Source organism: Triturus cristatus, chromosome 3_2 (assembly GCF_964204655.1).
Source record: "Triturus cristatus chromosome 3_2, aTriCri1.1, whole genome shotgun sequence".
Classification (NCBI taxonomy): Eukaryota; Metazoa; Chordata; class Amphibia; order Caudata; family Salamandridae; genus Triturus; species Triturus cristatus.
In genome coordinates this window covers 381,058,260-381,080,691 of record NC_140584.1, presented here as the reverse complement: position 1 = coordinate 381,080,691, position 22,432 = coordinate 381,058,260, and the positions used below count along the sequence as shown (strand labels likewise).

General features: G+C 47.3%; 1 protein-coding gene across 2 annotated transcripts in view; it reads left to right on the top strand.

Annotated features, from left to right (window-relative positions):
- The window catches only part of RSPO1 (R-spondin 1), a 572,802-nt gene that overhangs the window by 508,698 nt on the left and 41,672 nt on the right, over positions 1–22,432 (top strand). The gene's annotated exons all lie outside the window — the stretch shown is intronic.

Genomic DNA, 22,432 nt, shown 5'->3' with positions numbered 1-22,432 from the left:
CAGAGCTGCCATCACCTTCACCTCTGGGGTCAGTGCTGTAGGGTATGTCTGGCCAGGTAGCAGATGTGGCGCCAACTGCTCCGCCAACTCCACAATCAGTGGCCTGGTGAAGCAGTACCGTCTGATGCAGTCGCGTTCGTGCATGGTTGCAAGGTCTGGGAACGGACGATGGACAGCTGGTGCCTTGCAGTACAGAGATGCACAAAGGAAGATTGTCAGTACATCCCCCCATGTGGCCATGACCACGATCACTCTCACATGCTAGTTCATGACATTACACAATGTACTGAGGTGTGTGCTGTTGGGCATGGACACATATGTCACCTACAAGACCACCACCTCACATCTCAATTCCACATGTCCACATGAGTACCATGTAGTGCAATGGGCCAATCATCTGGCTGTGTCACCCAACCTATGTGCCGCTGCAACGTTAAAAAAACACACCCCAGTGACAATTGAGGCCTCATGTCTCCCAGGCAACACAGATCTTTGCCATGCATAAACCCAGGTTCCCTGTATTGCCACTTCAACACAGCAATGGACATGGCGTAGCACGTACACACCACAAGGCAAGCGTAAGTCCCACATGTATTGGCCACTGTTGTTCCTGCCGGTCCTACATGTACGTCTCTTAGACACACCCCCCATCAAGGTTGATGCATATACCAGATGGATGTGGAGACTGTCACCCATTGGTAACATGTGATCAGACACATCTGAGACACAACATGCACACAGACTGTGTGTGTACATCAGTATTGTGGCTACAGGTCTCACTGTGATGTACATGCCATCACACCCAGGACTCAGGGTGTATGTGACATGTCCTAAACATATCCAACCTGACACTGTGGCCTGACTCATGCCCATTACTGTCCAATTGCACATCACAGTGGTAATGTGCACAACACACAAAGGATTCTGCCCCCATGTATACGTGCACAGCCTGGGAGTGGCTGCACAAAGAGGCAGCCAAAAAAGCAGCTATGGCCCCCCCAAAAACCCAGGGAATGCAGTCTTACATCCCATGGGACACTGTGTGGCCAATGCTATAGTCTGGCAGGTGTGCAGAGGTGTCTATGGCCAGTATATGTGTGTTGCACCCGTATAATAGTCACACTAATAAGGTCCGACGCGGGTGACAATGAGTACGCATTGCACGGCTCATGTCCGAGCCGTGCGTACGCTTTGTCATTTAATGCAATGAGGTCCGACACGGGTGACAATGCGTACGCATTGCACAGCTCATGTCCGAGCCGTGCGTACGCTTTGTCATTGAATGCAATGAGGTCCGACGCGGGTGACAATGCGTACGCATTGCACGGCTCATGTCCGAGGCGTGCGTACGCATTGTCATTGAATGCAATGAGGTCTGACGTGGGTGACAATGCGTACGCATTGCACGGCTCATGTCCGAGGCGTGCGTATGCTTTGTCTTTGAATGCAATGAGGTCCGACGCGGGTGACAATCATGCATACGCATCGGACAGGCATGGTCCGAGACAGGCGTACGCCTTGGCCATTGAATCGTAAGGAGACGGGTGCATGTGTATATTCAAAATACGCGTTGTACAGTCAATTGAACGAGCCGGGCGCACCCATTGGCTCAGGACTGTCATGGAGACGGATGCGGATTAAAAACTTGTGCGAGTTGTGCACTGGAAATTCAGTTGGATGCCTACAACAATATTGCAATTTCAAGTGTTCCATGAAGGTGAAGATTTGAACGATGCGGAAGGCGTGTACAAGTTGTACTTTTAAATGGATTGGCCAGATTCATAGAATGCAACCGTGTTGGACTTATCACTTGGGACACATGGCACAGAGTCTGCCTCTGCAGCACAGATATAAGGCTGGCTGGCCCCCAGGGAGCTCACTTGCCTGCACTACATGCTAATGGACTACATCCCTGCTACCAGTGCTGATGTCTCTGCATCCTCTGGCTCCTGTTATGGCACGTACTTTGGAGAGGGCCCCAGCATTCACTGAGGAGGAGAACCAGGCCCTGCTCGACGCACTCCTTCCAGAGTACAGAAGGCTCTATGGGACACCAGGGGAGCAGGTAATTGTGCAGTCCACAGCCTCCTAATTATGCATGTTGTCTGACTAGCAGTACTAGCAGTGTGTACACCAGTGGCAAGCTTTCTCACTGACTACTTTTATCCCCCAAAGTGTGTAAGTACATGTAATGAATAGTTTTCCTGCTGCTAAAGAGCATTATTGCAAGCTTAAACTATCCAGGCATTGTTAACATGTCAGACATGCATGTGATTTTTCATTCCCCATGGTTGCACTACCTGTGTAATTTATTTCCCTTTGTGATGATGACATGTATATCCAAATGTGTGCTGCACAAATCTGGGGCATGTGTGTTAATGTACTTTTCACTTTGTCCTCCTCACAGGTTGATGCCTACCAGAAGCAGGAGATCTGGCTGACCATCGCCCGGGCTGTTCGTTCTGTGGGGGTCTACAAGCGCCGGATCCGCAGCTGTCAGAAGAGGTGGCAGGACCTTATGGCTGGACCCGGAGGATAGCTAGAGTCCAGCTGAAGCTGTCACCTCCACGCAGGAGGGGTGGACACCGGACCCTGACTCCCCACATGCTCCGTATCCTGGCAGTGGTCTTTCCGGACCTGGATAGGCAGTTGAAGGCCAGACAGCAGCAGGAAGGGGGTGAGTCCATGTCTGATCTGTGTACTATGTCTGACATGCAAATAGCAGTCTTTTGTCCTGGTCACACTTCCACATTACGTAGGTCTTGTAGTCCCAAACACAGGTCCCTCATTTGTGTGATGCACCCTCCTCATCTGTTCCACAGGTGTGGCCCCTCCAGTATGTTGCTTGTGTCACTAGAGCACTGTGTCCCTGCAGTCAACTATGCTTCAGGTACCGGTCAGCATCAGTTCCCGTGAATCTGTTGTGTGTTTCATGGGTGGTACAATTGTTTACACAATGCATGAGATCTGACATGTGATCTGTGTGTGCCCTTGAGATGTGTACCAATTGCTCGTCTGACTCGCAACATGTGGCTGGGGTATTCCAAAAAAACCCAGGCAGCAGGGGACTCCAATTGTTGGGCCTCAGGAGTATGTATATCAAGTATGTCACACTTGCTTAGCCACCTGACTACTGTCCGGGGCCAAACACTGTTTCACTTAGTCCTGGCCAGTCATGCCCCCTCAAGGGCATTTAGAAACACTCTGTAATCCCACTCCTGTGTACGAAATTGCAGGTTGTGCTTAGTGACATGTGCCCTCAGGTATCTGCCTCTGTGTCATTAGGGTGTGGCTTGTTGCTACGTACAACTGGGGTGTCCATGATTCAGAGGGTCAGCATGACATCTGTGATGTGCCTGTGAGAAACAAGACCTGTGTGACAAATAGGTGTGTGATCATCTGACAGCGCACAATGGTGTATGCAACTGTGTCCTTCATGCAGCTGGGTTACATGCATGGCAGACTGTGATGCGTTAATGTACAGGGAGTTGTGTTTGCTGAGACTCATATGAATGATTTGCATGATGTGGGGTCTTCTGGGTCCTGGATATGTTGTTTGTATGGGATGGGCAAGTGAGCCGGTCATCTGCAGAGTTAGCTTTACCCCTGAGCTAGGATTGTGAGTCCATGCATATTGTTGTTGTCTGGGTGCCCTGCCCCTGTGACAGGAGACAGTGTTGACTGACTTTCAGGGCATCCCAGTGCCATGGCATTTAACTTGCTACGAGTGAGCATGCATTGTGTTCAAGTGTGCACCATGTACCCCATTGTGGCATTGCCCATCAGGACATGAGTACATCATAGTGTGTGTTGCTGGCATGCATCACAGGCATGTGAAATTAGTCTATGCCCATCCCTTCATCCGGACACCTGTACTGAGTCAGTAGCAAGAGATGTGCTGTGTGTATAGTGACATACTCCTACATGTTCACTTGCATGTGCAACTAATGTGTGGGTGGTGCATGTTGGCACATTGGTGTGTTAGCATCCAACATGCAACGGGCATATGTGTGAAAGTCAAGGAGGGATATGTGCGCCATGGTTGATGTTGAGAATGACAATTGTCTTATCCTAAACAGTGTTGGCACTTTGAGCTGTGTTGAGCTGATGATGCCAGGGCTTGCCCTGTGATGTGATGTACTCACTGTGGTGTGTGCAGTCGGTGCAGGTGACTGATGTAGTTCTGTTACTACCTATTCCTATCCAGATACATCCACGGCCACAGGAGGGGACAGCTCCACAGACCAGGAGGAGCCACAGAGCCTTACAGGGACAGAAGTAGAGGAGTCGGGTGGACCCAGTGGCACGGAGTGCGAGTTGAGCCACCCAGAGGAGCCGTCAGCTGAGGGCTACAGCAGCTCTGAGGATGACTCCCTTGTGGAGGCGGGTGTCAGCAGCCACCAATGCCCAGCTAGTGAGGCTGTCTCCTTCCCCCCCACCGCCACCACCACCACCCCCCTCCCATCGGCTCCCATCCCAGAAGTCCCCGTGGGCTCCCATGTTTGTGAGCATGTCTCCTTTGTGCCAGGCACCGCACCCCATGCCCCTGTGTCCCCTGCTGCCCTGAGTGAGGAGTCTGTAGACTTACTTTGACAGATCAATGTAGGGCAGACGTCGATGCTGAAGGTCCTCCATGCACACACAGGTCTGTTGACACAAATGGTGTCATTCATGGAGGGCATTTCCTCGGGCATATCTGCCCTACAGAGGACCAATCAGTCCGTGGCCTCCTCCCTGATGGCAGCAGTGTCCCTCCTCCAACAGTCCCGCACCCCTACTACCCCTACACCACCCACGATTCCTAGCCCCCTACCTGTCCCAAGCACAGAAACCCTCCAAACCAAGGTCTAGATGTGCACACAAGCAAGCGCAGAGGACTGATTCCACACTCATAGGGGCTGGTTTGCTGACACACACACACTCATCCACAACCACTCCACAGTCCTCCGAGACCTCTCCCTCCCAGCCCCCTTCCCTTGCCTCACCTGCAACCCCATCCCCCCAGAAGCTCTTCCTCTGTGACCTTGGCCTCTTCCCCACCGACCCAGCAGATCCTGATTACAAGGGGAAGAGGAAGTCCCCACACACAGAAGGGAGTGCCCCTCACACCCAGACACCCTCCCCCAGGCGCAGTCAGACCGAGACGCCCACCCGCAAGTCCCCCCGGCGCAAGAAGAGCAAGACCCCCCCGCCACCACGCAGCTCCAAGGCAAAGTCTCTGTCCTCCATCCCCCAGGCCACCACTCCAGAGGTTCCCCCACCACTCCCTGCCCCGGGTTCCCCCACACACAGATACACCATCCCCAAAATGCTAAGGCCATCCCCCCTAGCACTTGCTCGTCCACACCTGGTCAGACAGTTGGTTCCACTGATGTGGGGACCGTGTCCCCCCCCCTGCCCTGCCGACCTCACCTGTCCCCATTCCGCTCCCATGGATGTAGGCACTGCTTTGGAGTCCACGACCACCCCATCTGACTTGGGCACTGCAGTGGTGAGCCAATCCACTCCATCTGACCTGCCCACTGGAGTTGTGCCGGCACCCACCCCATCTGACTTGTGCCCCACAGTTGTGACAGCACCCACCACTTCAGTCAGCTCCACTGCAGTTGCAAGTGTATCACCTGCATCCACCACCTCTTCACTGCCTCCTTCTGCTGCACCCTGATCCTGTCCCTGTGGTGCCTGGCCAGCTCCCATGTATGCCCCTCCGAGGGGATGACCCCGGTCCTTAGGAGTGCAGGCAAGCAAGGTGTGACAGTTGTCACTCTAGTTCACTCCTTGGCATTTGGACATGGACTGGCCATTGGCCTTTTGTTTGCACAGACGTTTAGATTTTCATATACTGAATTTGCCACTGTAGTTCACTCCTTGGCATTTGGACATGGACTGGCCATGGGCCTTTTGTTTGCACAGACGTTTAGATTTTCATATACTGAATTTGTCACTCTAGTTCACTCCTTGGCATTGGGACATGGACTGGCCATTGGCCTTTTGTTAGAACAGACGTTTCACTTTTAATATGCTGAATAAAGCTTTTTTCTTTATCCCTGTGAACTTGATTTAGCTGTACATTATGTTGATGTTGTTTTACATGCCCTTGCACCTGTAATTCTTGGTTTGCAATGTTGAATACTGATGTGTTGATGTGAGGTACTCCCTGTGGTCCATGAGATATGTATGCTATTCTGGTGGGTATCCATGTCATCCTTTGCAGCTACCTGGGTGTGTCAGGATCAACTATTTGTGGACATTTCTCTGTGAGCCTTTAATTTGCATGGTGACATCTGTGGCTTGCACCCCTGCACATATGATGTGCTTCCCATTGTCCAATTTGTCACTTCCACATACTTTGTGCTCATCAACACTGGACCTACAGGTGTGAGCATCATTGTAATAGGAGCAACTGGGTCCTCTGTGCAACTTGCTAGACATATGTTTTGGGTATGTGCAGATGACTTAGGGGAGACTCACATACCCAGTCTGTTGTGACCAGAGCCTTCATTGTGTGGTAACTGATGGCTGACTGACCAAGTGTTCTGCAGACATGAGTGGGACTTGCGGTGAATATGTTTGGCACAACTGGGCTCCCACAGGAGTTGTGTCCCCTCAAGTTAGTGTGTTGTCCAGTGACATGGCCTGGGCCCATGGTGTGTGTTGTATGAGCATGTGTGTGTGTCCACATCCCTGTTCATACACAGACAGTGTTCCCTTGATATGTTCCTGTTGTCGATGCTTGCTGAGTGGTACTGGGTTCATCCCACTACTTTTCCAATGCGCTACCAGATGTGTGGGTGCATGACACACTACTGTTAATTGGTGTATCATCATTGGGATTTGTCAGTTCTGAGTGGTGATTATGTTGTCAGACACAGATGGGACACAGTCAGGGTTCCTCAAGGCACTTGTTTGTTCGCAAAATCATTTAGTTGTCCCTAGGCGGTAGTTTTCAGTGATTGAGACATTTGTATGTGTGTGTAACTGCTCCCACTTGTCGGGTTCACGGCTGCGATGCTGGCAGGTGTCAGCATGTGTGCCTTGTGTTTCTCCTTGGCATCTGCATTGTCCTGGGACTGTGGCAGGGATTCTGAAGGTCACATGAGCTTTGAGGTCATGGCCATGTACCGCATACTGTGCAGTATGTCTGTCCTTCACCAGGGTTGTAAACTGTCCTTGTGTGATGTGTCTGTGCACCTTAGTTCCTCCCAACATTCCTGTGTTTGTCATGGGTGCATGTGCAATGTCACCTGTCCATGTGGGCTTCACAGATACACATAGTTGCAGTTCAGGGAGTGTGGTGTGGAGGGTGGACTGATGTGAATGTTTGCATGGATGGTCCCCTAGCTCCCGTTTGTCCACGGATGAGGGGCCATGCTGAGTGATTTGTGTTTGTGTATGTGTGATGTACGTTTGTGGCACAGGACACATGTCTGGGTTTCCCAGTTTGTACGACATCTGCCTTTGTCGTCACAGTGGAGGTGTCATGCATGCTTGTGCCACCCCACTTTCTGGTCCCTGGGGGTAGTGGTGTTGTGTGTCAGTCTCTTGATGTGTTAGTTGGTGTTCATTCCAGCTTGTGTCACATGTGTCTGTTGTGCTCCCTCTCATCTCCCAACGCCTGATTGCCCACTGAGGGTGTCCCAGTGATGGTTTACTTTTGTATGGCACTGTGTCCACATCTGTGTCACTGTGGTTCAGCCCCCCTCATGTGTTGTGTAGTTGCCTGGGGATACTGTGACACACACACACATGTTGTGTCCGATGTGCAGTGTGAGTTTGCCTGTTTGTGTTTGTGTTTGTGCATCTGCACCAGTGCATTGGTATTGCTGTTGTGGGCCTTTGTCTGGATGCTGTTTCTGTGATTTTGCAGGCTGTCCCTGTGAGTCATTTCACATCATTGTGCACATTCATCCTGGTTGTTGAGTGCCATTGCTGGCATGGAGAGTGAGTTTGTGAGCTGACACCTACAGTCCACACATGTTGTTTTGATTGGTGTGTCTATTTTTGAGATGTGTTCATGCTTGGTGATGGTCACTTCTGCTGTTGTGTCGTGCAATGTGCAATGTCACCTGTCCATGTGGGCTTCACAAATACACATTGTTGCAGTTCAGGGTGTGTGGTGTGGAGGGTGGACTGATGTGAATGTTTCCATGGATGGTCCCCTAGCTCCCGTTTGTCCATGGATGAGGGGCCATGCTGAGTGATTTGTGTTTGTGTATGTGTGATGTACGTTTGTGGCACAGGACACATGTCTGGGTTTCCCAGTTTGTACGACATCTGCCTTTGTCATCACAGTGGAGGTGTCATGCATGCTTGTGTCACTCCACTGTCTGGTCCCTGGGGGTAGTGGTGTTGTGTGTCAGTCTCTTGATGTGTTAGCTGGTGTTCATTCCAGCTTGTGTCACATGTGTCTGTTGTGCTCCCTCTCATCTCCCAACACCTGATTGCCCACTGAGGGTGTCCCAGTGATGGTTTACTTTTGTATGGCACTGTGTCCACATCTGTGTCACTGTGGTTCAGCCCCCCTCATGTGTTGTGTAGTTGCCTGGGGATACTGTGACACACACACACATGTTGTGTCCAATGTGCAGTGTGAGTTTGCCTGTTTGTGTTTGTGCATCTGCACCAGTGCATTGGTATTGCTGTTGTGGGCCTTTGTCTGGATGCTGTTTCTGTGATTTTGCAGGCTGTCCCTGTGAGTCATTTCACATCATTGTGCACATTCATCCTGGTTGTTGGGTGCCATTGCTGGCATGGAAAGTGAGTTTGTGAGCTGACACCTACAGTCTACACATGTTGTTTTGATTGGTGTGTCTATTTTCGAGATGTGTGCATGCTTGGTGATGGTCACTTCTGCTGTTGTGTCGTTGTACGTTGTATGCATTGTCAGCCCCCATGTGTGGTGCTTGTCTGCACATGGCCGAGAGTGTTATGTTTTCACAGTACTGTTAGCCTCACCACATCTCTGTATGTATGGGACACAACCACTAGTTTGCCCCAGAAGTGTTTGATGTGTTGGGAGCAGGGATTATACATGCTGTTTGTTATTTGCAGCTTTGACCATGATGACACTTACCTTTTGGTCACTGTGATGAGGGTGGTTGGTCCCCATCACCACAAAGCTCGACATCTGCTGCATTTTGTGAGCCCCCACTTAACTTCTGTTCTACACAGTGAGGGGGTGTACTTTTTACATTGCCACAGTGCTATGGTGATGCTTGCCTTGTGTATGTCACACTCATGTGTTGGTCACACATGTGCTGTTACTTACATTGTATGCTCGTAGCCGTAATCACTGTTGTGGGCATTTGTCACAGACTACACACTGTTGTCATGATGTTATGGGGTCATACCTGATGTTGGAGTATTCTGGATGTGTTGCGCATCACCCATCCTTTGGATGGGAGGGGCAGGGGTGATGGGCAACAGGTCCCCTGTGAGTGGGGGTGGCAGTAGTGATGGGCAACAGATCCACTATGGGCGGGGTGGCAGGGGTGATGGGCAACAGGTCCCCTGTGAGTGGGGGTGGCAGTAGTGATGGGCAACAGATCCACTATGGGTGGGGGGCAGGGGTGATGAGCAACATTAGCCCTATGGCTGGGGGTGGCAGGGGTGCTGGGCAACATGTTCCCTGTGAGTGGGGGTGGCAGGGGTGATGGGCAACAGGTCCCCTGTGAGTGGGGGTGATGGGAAACATTATCCCCACGGCTGGGGGTGGCAGGGGTGATGGGCAACATAAGCACTATGGGTGGGGGTGGCAGGGGTGATGGGCAACATAAGCACTATGGTTGGGGGTGGCAGGGGTGATGGGCAACAGGTCCCCTGTGAGTGGGGGTGGCAGTAGTGATGGGCAACAGATCCACTATGGGTGGGGGTGGCAGGGGTGATGGGCAACATAAGCACTATGGGTGGGGTGGCAGGGGTGATGGGCAACATAAGCACTATGGGTGGGGGTGGCTGGGGTGATGGGCAACAGGTCCCCTGTGAGTGGGGGTGGCAGTAGTGATGGGAAACAGGTCCCCTATGAGTGGGGGTGGCAGGGGTGATGGGCAACATCAGCTCTATGAGTGGGGGTAGCAGTAGTGATGGGCAATAGGTCCCCTATGAGTGGGGGTGGCAGGGGTGATGGGCAACATAGTCCCTATGGGTGGGGGTGGCAGTAGTGATGGGCAACATAGTCCCTATGGGTGGGGGTGGCAGTGGTGCTGGCCATGCAACCCCTATGGTGGGCTGTTGTTAGTGGCCAGGATGTGGATCCCCTGTGTGTGTATGCCATTTTGTGGGTACGTGTCGTTTGTTTGTGTGGTAGGTGTCTGACTTACCACCTGCGCCGTCGGCGTCGGTCCCTGATCCGATCATAGATGTAGAGTACTGGTTTGACCTGCGCGATGGGATTCATGATGTGTTTGTGTCGTAGACGCTGCTTGTTGCTCTGTCTCGTACCCGCTGCAAGCTGGTCCGTCTCGTAGCCGTGTATTGATTTGTAGCGTGAATCATAGCTGATATGCTTGTTTTCCGGATGCTGTGACGTGCCGTGCGTGATGACCCGTCCTGCGCGTAGGAAGTACGCATCGTACATGTCATGCCAGAAACTGCTTCCGGGCAACTCGGTTCATCTTTAGGAGTTACGGCTCGGACGGAGAATGGGGCTTGATTCACAGCCTACGTGTCAGTCGTGTTTTGGGCAGTTATGCGCATCGTACTTACTCGACAGGAAGGACCGGCTCCGGGTACATGTCGGTCGCACGGTATGGCTGCGGACAGCTGTCCGACCGGCCATCGGAATCGGCCCCTATATGTCACTTATAGAAAGATTTACCCTTACCGTAATCAAGGCATCCTCACCACCTCTTCCCCATCAAAGCAAGGAGGTTGAACCTCATACTGAATGTTACTATTTTCTTTTTTGACATCCATTGTAGTGCTTTTGTTGAGCAGGTATATATCCAGTTTTTCCCAAATGTTTCTGACTTCCAAACATTTAAAAACAGAGCCTATCCTGTATGTTACATCACATCTACACACAATACATATCCAAGCTCTCCATAAAGATTGCGATATGCTTCTCAGTGATTTTCAGTTGCAAAGTACACAGTGTAATGCTAGTGCCATACGGAGGCCCAGCAAGGATACATCACGGATTGTCAGACCCACAGGTGAATTCTACCAAATATCCAGACGCACCCACATGCCATAAATAACTAGGTTTTGTTAGAAAATAAGCCATTGTTTCCTCTGTATACTACACTGGTAGTGCCTAAGACATTTACATTCAAACATTTCTTACAATGCCAATAAACATGGTGATTCTGGCATTGTAGCACTGTGCAAGAATTTATGGATTTTAAATGATCTTCCTTTAAACTTTTAGGTCTTCGCAGCATCTGAAATCTGTGTAACATTTATTATTCGATTATTAGTGGCTATAATTAATGATAATTGTGGGATCAGGTACACCTAATCTTTCTCTATTTCCAGCCACTGAGGCAAGTATTAACCAATTTCTCATGTATGGAGTCACAATGTCCCTTTAGAGGCAAGGAAGGATGAGTGGTATTTGTCAATCTGACCCCTCCATCTTTTTTGTGTCTCCTCAATTTTTTATTGGTATTCTCGGTTTTTTATTTCCCCGCATGAATTTATTAATAAAGTAATCAATGTTTTAAAAAAACACTTGAAAGGTGTGGTGTAATAAATAATGGGTCTGCTTAGAGTCAGTCCCCAATGTTAATAATTTAGGAGACCATGAATCCTCAATATTTCCTACTTTCATGACATATTCTGCGTTGTGTTGGATTGTTTCCTGCATATCTGTTGAGGAAGATATTCCAAGATATACAACCAGACCCAATTGCCATTTAAGATTTGTATTTTGTATCAAAGCTCATGGCAGTGAATGCTCTGAGACATTAATTATTAAATAAATTTGGTTAGGCAATACCCTGAAAATCAAAGTAATCAGCCATATTGTGTAATATTTCAGAGAATAAGATGTCAACTTGGGACATAACAGAATTATATCATCCATGTATGCAGGCAAAGTATAAGAATTGTTTCAAATACTAATCTCAGAGAAACCAATATTTACATGCAATCAAGAGGGGTTCCAGTGCAATAAAAACGAGAAGTGGGAAATAGGACAGCCTTATCTTGTGCCTCTTCTTTAGGGGAAGAATTCTGAGCTAACTCAAATTGTTTTAATTTAGGTCAGAGGTGACCCGTAAAATGCCATAACCTCTGTCAAAACATAGGGGTCTATTAGGATGGCGGACAGTTGGCCGCCGCCGGGCTGGCGGTGGCAACTGCCGGACGGGCGGCAGACATCCGCCTGCGATCACATCCCTGAAGAACGCCGGTCCCATTAGCATGGCGGTGAGAATCTCCGCCTGCCACTTTTCCGCCGGTACCAGTTCGCACGCATGCCTAGTGGGCGGAACTGGACCGCGACAATGATGCCGGTGCAGGGCCAGGCTCCGCCGGCATGATCATGATGCCAGCGGTAGCCAGCCTTTCCGCGTCGGTGGAACCGCCATGGAAAGGCATGCGGAGAATGTCTCTGGGGGCCTATTGCGGGCCCCCAATGTGTTGGGGGGTGGGTGCACTGGGGGGTACCTCCAATATGTCCCTCTACCAGGTGGCAGTGCAGTGACATGCATGACATACTCCTTTTCACACCGCGGCGGTGCTCCTGGCAGGAGCAACCGCCGCAGTGTTAATCGCCAGAATCAGACCACCGCGGCCGGATTTCGACTGCAGAGCATCCTAATTGGACCGGAGGTTGTGCCGCGGTCCTTGCGGGCGATCTTTTCCCGCTACCATGGCAGTCGGGGAGAATTTCCGACCGCCATCCTAATAGGCCCCAAAGTGTTTTATGTTTACTTTTTCCAAAAAGGCACTTAAAAGAAAATTATGAAACCCTGTCAAATATTTTTTCTACATCAAACATATATACAGCAGCTGAAGAGCATAATTATATTAGAAAGCAATCTGATATTATTTTTGGAATGTCTTTGCTACATAAATCCATTTTGTGTGGATGAAATAATTGCGATAAGCACCAGGACATGCTTCAGGCCAAATATTGTGCTAAGATGTACTTGTATTTTAATAGTTTTTGTTCTTCAAATAAGAATTGATCTTGGTTTTCACACTAGTTTTGCTCAAGGCTTTTTATTATTAGTTACTACGGGCCACATGCTTCAACATTTGTAATACAATTACCTAATTGCGATTTTAATCAAATCGCAATTAGGTAAACGCTATTACAAACGTATGAAACTCCAAGAGTTTCATATAAGGATTCGTAGGGAGTCACAAATCGACCACCTCATTAATATTAATGAGGTAGGTTGCAATTTGCAACCCCCTAGGAATCGCTACAATCACGGGGATGGTGGCCTGCTGGGGTCAGCAGACCACCATGTCCGTGATTGTTTTTAAATAAGGCAATCTTTATGCAGCCCGTTTTCCTTAAAGGAAAACTGGTTGCGTTTAGAAAAAAAATGAATAGTTCACTTTTCAGTTTTTAAGAGCAGGCAATGGTCTGTGGGACCACTGCCTGCTCTTATAAAAATATTTTACATACATTCACAAAGGGGAAGGGGTCCCTTGGGGACCCCTTCCTCTTTGCGAATGGGTTACCACCAACTTGGAAATGGTGGTAAATGCGAATGTATTGCGATCGCATTCATGGTCACCAAACATTTATACATACCGCAGCGATTCGGTATTTGGAAGGCACTCCCTAAACCTGCCCCTTCCAAATCCGGAGTCACAAACCCATTTTACGATTCAGTAACAGGATACCGAATCACAAAATATTGTTTGATACATGTGAAAAGCATTTTTTGCGTTCAAAAACGGGCCAATTCTGAGAATTGACCCATTTGCGAACGCAAAAATGCTTGACACATGTGGCCCTACGCGTCTTACTCTAATATCCTTATTTTATTTGCTCTAGCAGATTCGCTAATAATCTTGCCTCAAACTGTGACTTTCATAGCATCTAATAGCTTTACATTATTAATTTCAGACAACTTGTTCTCTTCAAAGTAGCTCCTAATAGTATTTTCTTTTAAATTGATATTGCTCAATTCACACAATAGATCTGAATCGATTGTTAATGTTTTAGTTTACAACATGTTCTCTTCATATTACCGGTAAGGGTTATGATATTATTGTCCAATATACAGAATGGCTCTTTATAGGGCTCATGATATCATTAATGGGGTGTCCATTAATAAATAGATAATCAATGCTAAATATGATCTGTTGCAAAAGAGAGGGAAGAAAGGAGTAAAGAAAGTAAAAGTGAAATAGAAGAAAGGCGAAACTCATTCCCTAAATCCACCCTCTCCTCCACTGGATAAGGTATGCATACAATCTAAACCATCCAACCTCTGAAGACCAGACAGTTCCTCATATCCATTTAAACCATGTGAAAGATTATAATTAATGTGAGGAAATCTTCTTAGTAGTCCACTCAATCTCCACCACCTAAAAGCACAAACCAACAACAAATATCGCAGCTGCTTTAAACACAAACACAGCATATATCTCATTGTTACCACATTGTGTATGTATGGAAGTACTATTAACTCATGTCCAGTTGCAACATTAAATTTAAACAAGCCTATTAAATCAAATCAGGACTACATAAGAGAATGATCTAAAAAGTTCTGAGATCATACAATCAATGCTAGACTAAAGTTAATGATAAAGATAAAAGGCCTGATTCACAAAGTGAATTTTGCAGTACAGTTGTAATAATTACTTGCAATTTACAAACCTAAAGGTGTAAATCTCCTTCTCCATCACAACCATCTTTTTATTAGGGAGATCTCAACATAAGCAAGTTTACTACCTTGGGCTCGATTCCAATGTCGTTCAGAAGGCCTCCAGATGGGTACCGGAATGTGCGAATCCGATTCGGAGCCTGTGTGGTCCATTAGGATGGAGGGTGGATGTCCTCTGCCGGGCGGGTGGTAGCAATCACCGTACCGGTGGTGGAAATCCGCCCGCCATCAAAGCCCTGAACACCGCCGGTCTGATTAGCATTGCGGTCGTGACCGCAGCGGTGTGATTTCCCGCCCGGCACTTTTCCGCCGGTTGCAGTCCGCCACTTGCCTGGTGTGCGGAGCTGGACCGCTACAATTGTGGCGGATCAGGGCCATGCACCGCCGGCACGATTATGGTGCCGGCGGTAGCCAGCTTTCTGCGACGGTGGAACCGTGATGGAAAGGCATGCGGAGAATGTCTCCGGGGGTCCATTGCGGACCCCCAATGTTTTGGGGGGGTGTGTGAGTGCACTTGACATGTCCCTGTACCAGGTGGCAGGCACTGTGCAGTGCCTGCAACACAGTGCAGGGACATGCAGGACATGCTTGTTTGGACATCGCGGCGGTGTTGCTGGCAGCGCCACCCGCCACAATGTTAACTGCTGCTATCCGACCGCCGCGATCGGATTTCCACTGCGGAGCATAATAATTGGACCAGCGGTTTTCCCGCGGTCCTGGCGGGTGGTGTTTTCCCGCTACCATGGCGGTCAGGGTGCTTTTCCGCATGCCATCCTAATGGACCTCTATGTTTCCGACCGAGTTGTCCCCCGTTCTGAACGACCAAGTACGATGCCAAGATCTTAGTCCGCGTTTCCCAACCCGATCCTGTCCGTCCGACTCATTCTGAACTGAATCGTGCCACGCAATGGAGCCGGATTCCGAACAAGCAAATACGATGCACGATTCGGACAGCTGTATGGACTAGGTCTCACCGAGACGAAATGGCTGTTGGAATCATACTTCACCCCGAGCCCTCCGAATTGGCCGTGGGGGACGTGTACATGCGTCCCCCCGATCTAAGCATGTACAGGGTGGCGGGTAGCATGGGGTTATTGTACTTTTTTCCCCACCCACCCCTTTTTTGCTATGGAAGCCTGTGTACGTATGGGTATACAGGCTCATAGAGTTCAATGGGAGTCCGAGCGAACCGGTCGGACTCGCACAGCGCAATTCACTAGGAAAGCCCTCTGAATCCGAGTCATACGGAGGGCTTTCTTAGCGAGATCGCAATCGAGCCCTTAGGAGTAAATAGAGAGTCGCTAGGGTAGTGGGGGGAAATGGGGAATGTATTCTGCAAAATTTGAAGGATTTAAGGAGGACTAAGGAGGAGTTTAGTGAGTGACTAGGAGCGGTATTGGGAGGGACATACTAATACAAATACCCAGCTAATGAAAGAGTAAGCCCATTGCTATTCACAAACACACTTCTAAAGTTACAGCAGCCCAAAAGGCCACTAACAGTTGTAAATGTAATCCAGATCAGTCTTGGAGTAAGTCCAGCAGCACACATGTCCACTCAAAAGTACTGCAACAAACCCCCATTAAAAAATTGTCAATTTATATTTATTTAAACTTTTTCAAATATACATACATTCAATTTAATGCTAATAATTCCATTCATGTAAATTCATTCTATTCACATATTTTAATACAAATTAAAGATATATAAACAGTTTACTTTAGGTGGAATTTAAAAAGAATCTTTAAAAAAGAAATTGATTAAGATATTTAAATTAATTAAATATGTAATTTGAAATTGAGTTCATAGTGCTGGAGCATTTTTAAATTATGTTCCAAATTTAAAATAAATACATAAAAACAATTTACATTGATATATAACATAAAATATTTTAACTCGTTTTTTTCTAAGTTTAATACATTTTAAAATTTTAAATAAAATTTACTTAAACTTTACCATAGAGCAGGAGTCTTTAAACTGGGGGACGGGCCCCCCTAGGTGGGCCTCAAGTGATCCGGCGGGGTGGGGGGTTAGGCTCTGGCCAAAAGAAGCATTATGCTGATAGCAGTGCTTTGTTTTAAGAGGGGGAAACATGAGCGGCAGTATGCCAGTCTGTAAAGGGCCATCACTAGCTTCTTCTGTCATTTATATCCTAGCTGGGGGTATGTGTCAAAAGGGAAGGGACTCCAAATATTCTTCGAAACCCCCAACCCCATTTCTAATAATCACACTGTGGTTTTGCACATTTTCTACGTTAGTAAGGCCTGCCTGACCAGAATAGTCTCTTTTGAAATCATGTATTTGGTTGTATTTTTAAAATGGTAACAGAACTTAACTGCAATGTTTAAATAGGTCTCATGTTTAAATAAGTCGAGACATATCTAAACTTTACCAGCTTAATAGAAAAGTTGTAAAAAATCTGAGGTGGGTCCGATGAATTTTATTTTTTTACTGGGGGGGCGCAGCATTAAAAAGTTTGAAGAGTACTGCCATAGGGAGATCTCCGTCTGGTGGAAGAAATATCCACTTATACTTTAAAAGTTATTAATAGTAACTTTAGACTCAACTAAGTCTAGACTTTGTAGCAAATTAACATTTGGAAATAGGGAATAGCCAAATCTATTGAATTTACTACAAAGGGGCTGATTCTGATGTTGGACGGACTCAGGTTGGGCCGACATCGGTCAGGAGCCGTAACCGACCGACCTGCTGTCATCGGTTTCGGCCCTGCAAGTACGATGCGACTGAACAGGGTTCGGTCGCACGCGTATACTTCACAATGCAAGCATGCATTCCGAGCGGAATGCATGCTTGCATTGTGAAAAGCAGGGTTGCAGTTCATCCCTGCACCCTGTGGCCGGCACCCCAAGGTGCCTGCCAACGGGTGCAGGGATCCACAGAGGGGCACCATAGGTGCACCCAGGCCGCCATTCGGCAGCCTCGCACCCATGGGGGCCCTACTGGGGACCCCCAAAGACAGTCTCTGACTGCCTTTTTGTGCTGGAAATACCAGCACGAAAAGGCAGTGAAAGACTGCCCTCGTACTCCCTCGGTCATAAAGAGGCGGCCAGGGGAGTAATGAGGGATTTCTGGACAGCGGACGGGCTCTCCGAGCCTGTCGTCAGCCATCCGGAAATCCGAGTCGGATTCCTTTCCGACCGAGCCCATCAGAATGGCTCGGTCGGAAAGGAATCTGGCCGACACGGTCCGATTCGGTCGGAAGGGCTCCGACCATCATTCGGAGCCCTTCCGTCCGAGTAAATTTAATATAGCTGATTTAGTCATGTATTAAATTACCTTTGTGATTAGGCTGCAATGTACTTATTCAGGCATCTATTCCAGATTCAAGGCAGTTATCCAAAAAGTGTAATCTGGGTCATTAAGGGACCGGGTTACACCCCTCTGAGTGATTATCATTCTTTTTTTTTTAATATATTTTTTTTAACTTTTCTAGTCGCTGAACAAACCATTACATCCGAATTACGCATTAGCTACATGCATTCATTGTCAGCAGTTACTTGCAAGAGGCTGGACATAATAGTACCCTGCTCCTGTTCTATAGTAGTAGAATATGCGATGTAACAATGCAAGCGATACATCGTATTCCATTACAACGGGGTCGTTACAACAACCACGTTGTTACATCGCATACCATTACAATGCAAGTCGTTACAACGCCTTGCTGTAGGGGGCGCTGGATGCTGGAATAGTATCATTTACTATTTCAACTTCAGTCTGTGCAACAGTAGGGAAGGTATTGGATTTGAATTCCAACACCTTCTGCCCCCTACAGCAAGTTGTTGTAACAACTTGCGTTGTAATCGTTTGCTATGTAACAACGCGGTCGTTATAATGACCGCGTTGTAATGGCATGCGATGTATCGCAGGCGATGTAAAGGATGTTTCCCAAGTAGTACAATGCTTTACAATGACAATAACCAGCACAGTGAGAGATGTTGTTAGGCTCAATCACGTTTTTTACTTCATCTCAGCCTAGTATGCAGCCCGTAAAGATATTACACCAGATAACATGTTGAATAGTTCGCTGGATCATTATTTGACAGCATGGGAATCTCTGTACCCAACTGTCATCAAGACAGAACTCAGCTTTCAGTATCTGTAAAGGGCTCGACAACCTCTGCTCACACATGTGCAACTGGTTTCTTCCACACTTCCTGAGGCTGTACATTACATAAGGCTGAACGCTCAGCTATCTCCTATTGTGCACTGTTTTCTTCCACCTGCTCTGCGATGAGCACCAGTGCAGCATAAATTACCTGCGTATGAGGACCAGTGCCAGGTCAAGGAATCTATTGCCGTCCTTTTTTTTTTCACCATGTGTGTTGCTGTCTGACCTATTGAGCATGCTTTGAAGATTAGACACCACCTGTGAACAAAACTGCATCAGTTCCAGACCAATCCATTTCATGTGTGGGACGTGGAATGCAAATAATTAAATTGTGTTTATTTGTATCAAGTGCTCCTCGAAGCCCTGTGTACTTGTTTTAGTGCTTCAGCCCATTCCTTCCCTCGGAACCGCTGTCCAAATGCCTCCTCCCATATAACTCTCTGATCTGGCGTGTCGTCATTAGTCACAGAGAGGATGGGTTTGTATAACCAAGACACCAACTTTATCATTTTTGATTGGCCTCTAAAACCATATCTCATAGCCAAGTGTTTCATATGAGTACCTTTCACAAACCTTAAACTAAAGGTTCAAGTTGAACACCTTTTCCACCATTTTGTTGATATTGTAAGGGGTGAAATACCATTGTTCTGGTCTTTAAACTGGTTTTGGGGACATGTGATGGTGTTTGGTGTGCTCTTTCAATCTTAAAATTATTTTGGATGATAAGTTTAGTAATCAACAGTATACAAGACCAGAAATTCCACGGAGCAGTTTCCATTCTTTCCGCAAGGCTGAGAACTCTTACATTATCCTTGTGATTTCTGCCTTCCAATGGTATTGTTTCCTACGAGAGCAGTTTGTAAAGAGACTCAGCCATTCTTCCAAATGCAAATGCACTTTCATTGAGAAAGTGCTCATGTAGCCTTGCATTTTAACACTGGTTAATCTGTCATTGCTCTTTACTTATATCCCTCTTCCAAGATGGATACTAGATGAATATACTATTTGATAATAGAGCAGAGAGGGCTCAGATGAATCTCACAAAGCTTGAGTAGACTCTTATTTTCATAATGATTGTCACCATTATCAGCCCCACTTATCATTTACCTATAACCTCTAGTATGGTAATCTTGGCATTTCGATGAGCTTTGCAGTACTCCACATGCTGCGGATTGAGAGTTGCAGATCCAGACACACATTTTTTTTGTGAGGAAGCAGTTAGGTGAGCATGGGAAAAAAGTCTTTAAGGACTCCGTGGCAATGATTGAGCAGTCATTGTCTCTGCTTAGAGCTTCTTCTTCATGATCAGAGTGTTCAGTTCCTCCAGCCAGCTTCAGGCTGGCGACATCTTGAAATTACATCAGCTCCAAGCATCCGGTCTCTTATTCACAGAAACAGGGTTAATGCACCAATTTTATGCCAGAAAATGTCCCCTACTGCCGCAGGACATCCTCAGCTGTAAGAAAATATTACCAAAAATTAGCTATGAGCCTCAGGAATTGACATTTCATTGGTTCAGGATGAGAAAAATTTGCCACGCCCCCCAATTTTACAATTTTTAAGATTTTCTGAGGATTACAGACTGTGGCTGATGCCTGGCTTTATGGAGAAAAGAGCACACAGGGCCGGGTTGAGATATCTTGACCGCGCCCCAAAATAGTCAGCTCCAACTCAAGGTTATCAGGGCCGCAGGCACGCTAACATATTTTATGTTTGAGCAATCTCTTTCTCTTTAGCAATAATAGCATTTTTTGGGATGATTTTTGGGAATCTGGCCTTCTTTTATAGCCATTTTTAATGTTGCCACATGGTAACTGCCTACAATACCATTATTTAGAACTGGCCCTCAAAGATCCAGCCCACACCATATTACCACAATGTTCCTTGTGCTTGGGAACACATGTACCTCTTGGACTATTTCAATGTCATTGAGGCTGGACTCCGCCACGAGAGTGGGACCAGTACTTCTTTGCATACACTTGGGGCCCGATTCACAGAACTAACTTAAGACAAAATCCTAAACTTACTACCATTTTGGTATTCACAGAAGGCACTTACTCATTTTGGTATTCACAGAAGGCACTTACTCATTTCGGTATTCACAGAAGTTAGGAGTCCTAACTTTAGGACTCCTAAATGCCTTCTGTGAATACCGAAAGTCTTAAAATTAGGATTTTTCTCAGTTTAGTAGTAGTATAGTTAGGACTCCTAACTTGAGGACTCCTAAATGCCTTCTGTGAATACCGAAAGTCTTAAAATTAGGATTTTTAGGACTACCAAATTGAGAAAAATCCTAATTTTAAGACTTTCGGTATTCACAGAAGGCATTTAGGAGTCCTCAAGTTAGGAGTCCTAACTATACTACTACTAAACTGAGAAAAATCCTAATTTTAAGACTTTCGGTATTCACAGAAGGCATTTAGGAGTCCTAAAGTTAGGACTCCTAACTTCTGTGAATACCGAAATGAGTAAGTGCCTTCTGTGAATACCAAAATGAGTAAGTGCCTTCTGTGAATACCAAAATGGTAGTAAGTTTAGGATTTTGTCTTAAGTTAGTTCTGTGAATCGGGCCCTTGGTATCCTTCTTTAATGCCACATACAAACTAATTGTAGACTAGAATGTTACTGTGAGTGCTTTCCAGTGTTTTAAAAGTAGACTCAGCATTTCTGGCATCCATCACTTTTACCCTATATATAAATGCTTGGTAATGTCGGATAGAACTTAGTGAGTGCGCAGATTCAACTTGGGAGACCTTTGATGATTTGTCATGTGCTCGATGGTAAGATCTGCTGTGATTGGCAGGTCACGAGTTTGAATCGGGTAAGTAGATCAGGGTGAAATGACCGGGCAAACCTTGAAACTGGTGAAATTCAAATTTTTTTCACCTAGGAAGAAGATTAAGGGGGTCATTATGATGGCAGTCTGATTTTTTCCGGCCGCCACCATAGCGGAGATTGGGTATGACCGCCATGAATGCGGCGGTCCCGCCCATGGTATTATGATGTGACCGCCGCACGCATGGCAGTGATTGGGTCCGTCTGCCATACTTCCAGTGGTCCCACCCGTTGTATTATGATGGGCCCGCCACCGCAGCGGTCAAATTCCGCAGCTTTAACATTGTTGCGGGCGGTGCTGGCAGCAGCACCGCTGCGTTGCAAAAACGAGCATGTTGTGCATTTCACTGCACTATGTGGCAGGCACAGCAAAGTGCCTGCCACTTGGTGCAGTGAAAAGTAGAGGGGGTACCCCAGTGCACCTACACACCACCAACATGAGGGGGGACCGCAACAGCCCCCAAACACAATCCCCGCCAGCCTTTCCATAGCGGAGAGACCGCTGCAGATAAGCTGGCTTCCGCATGCATCCTAAACCAGACAATAGGCTTAATTCAATTTCAATTAAACAATTACATTGTGCGACCCCTAACAATTCTGGATGTAACAAGTATTATTCCTTCCTTGTGTTCCGCATTGCATGGAACTATTAAAGTTTGCGCTGCAGGGCATTCTC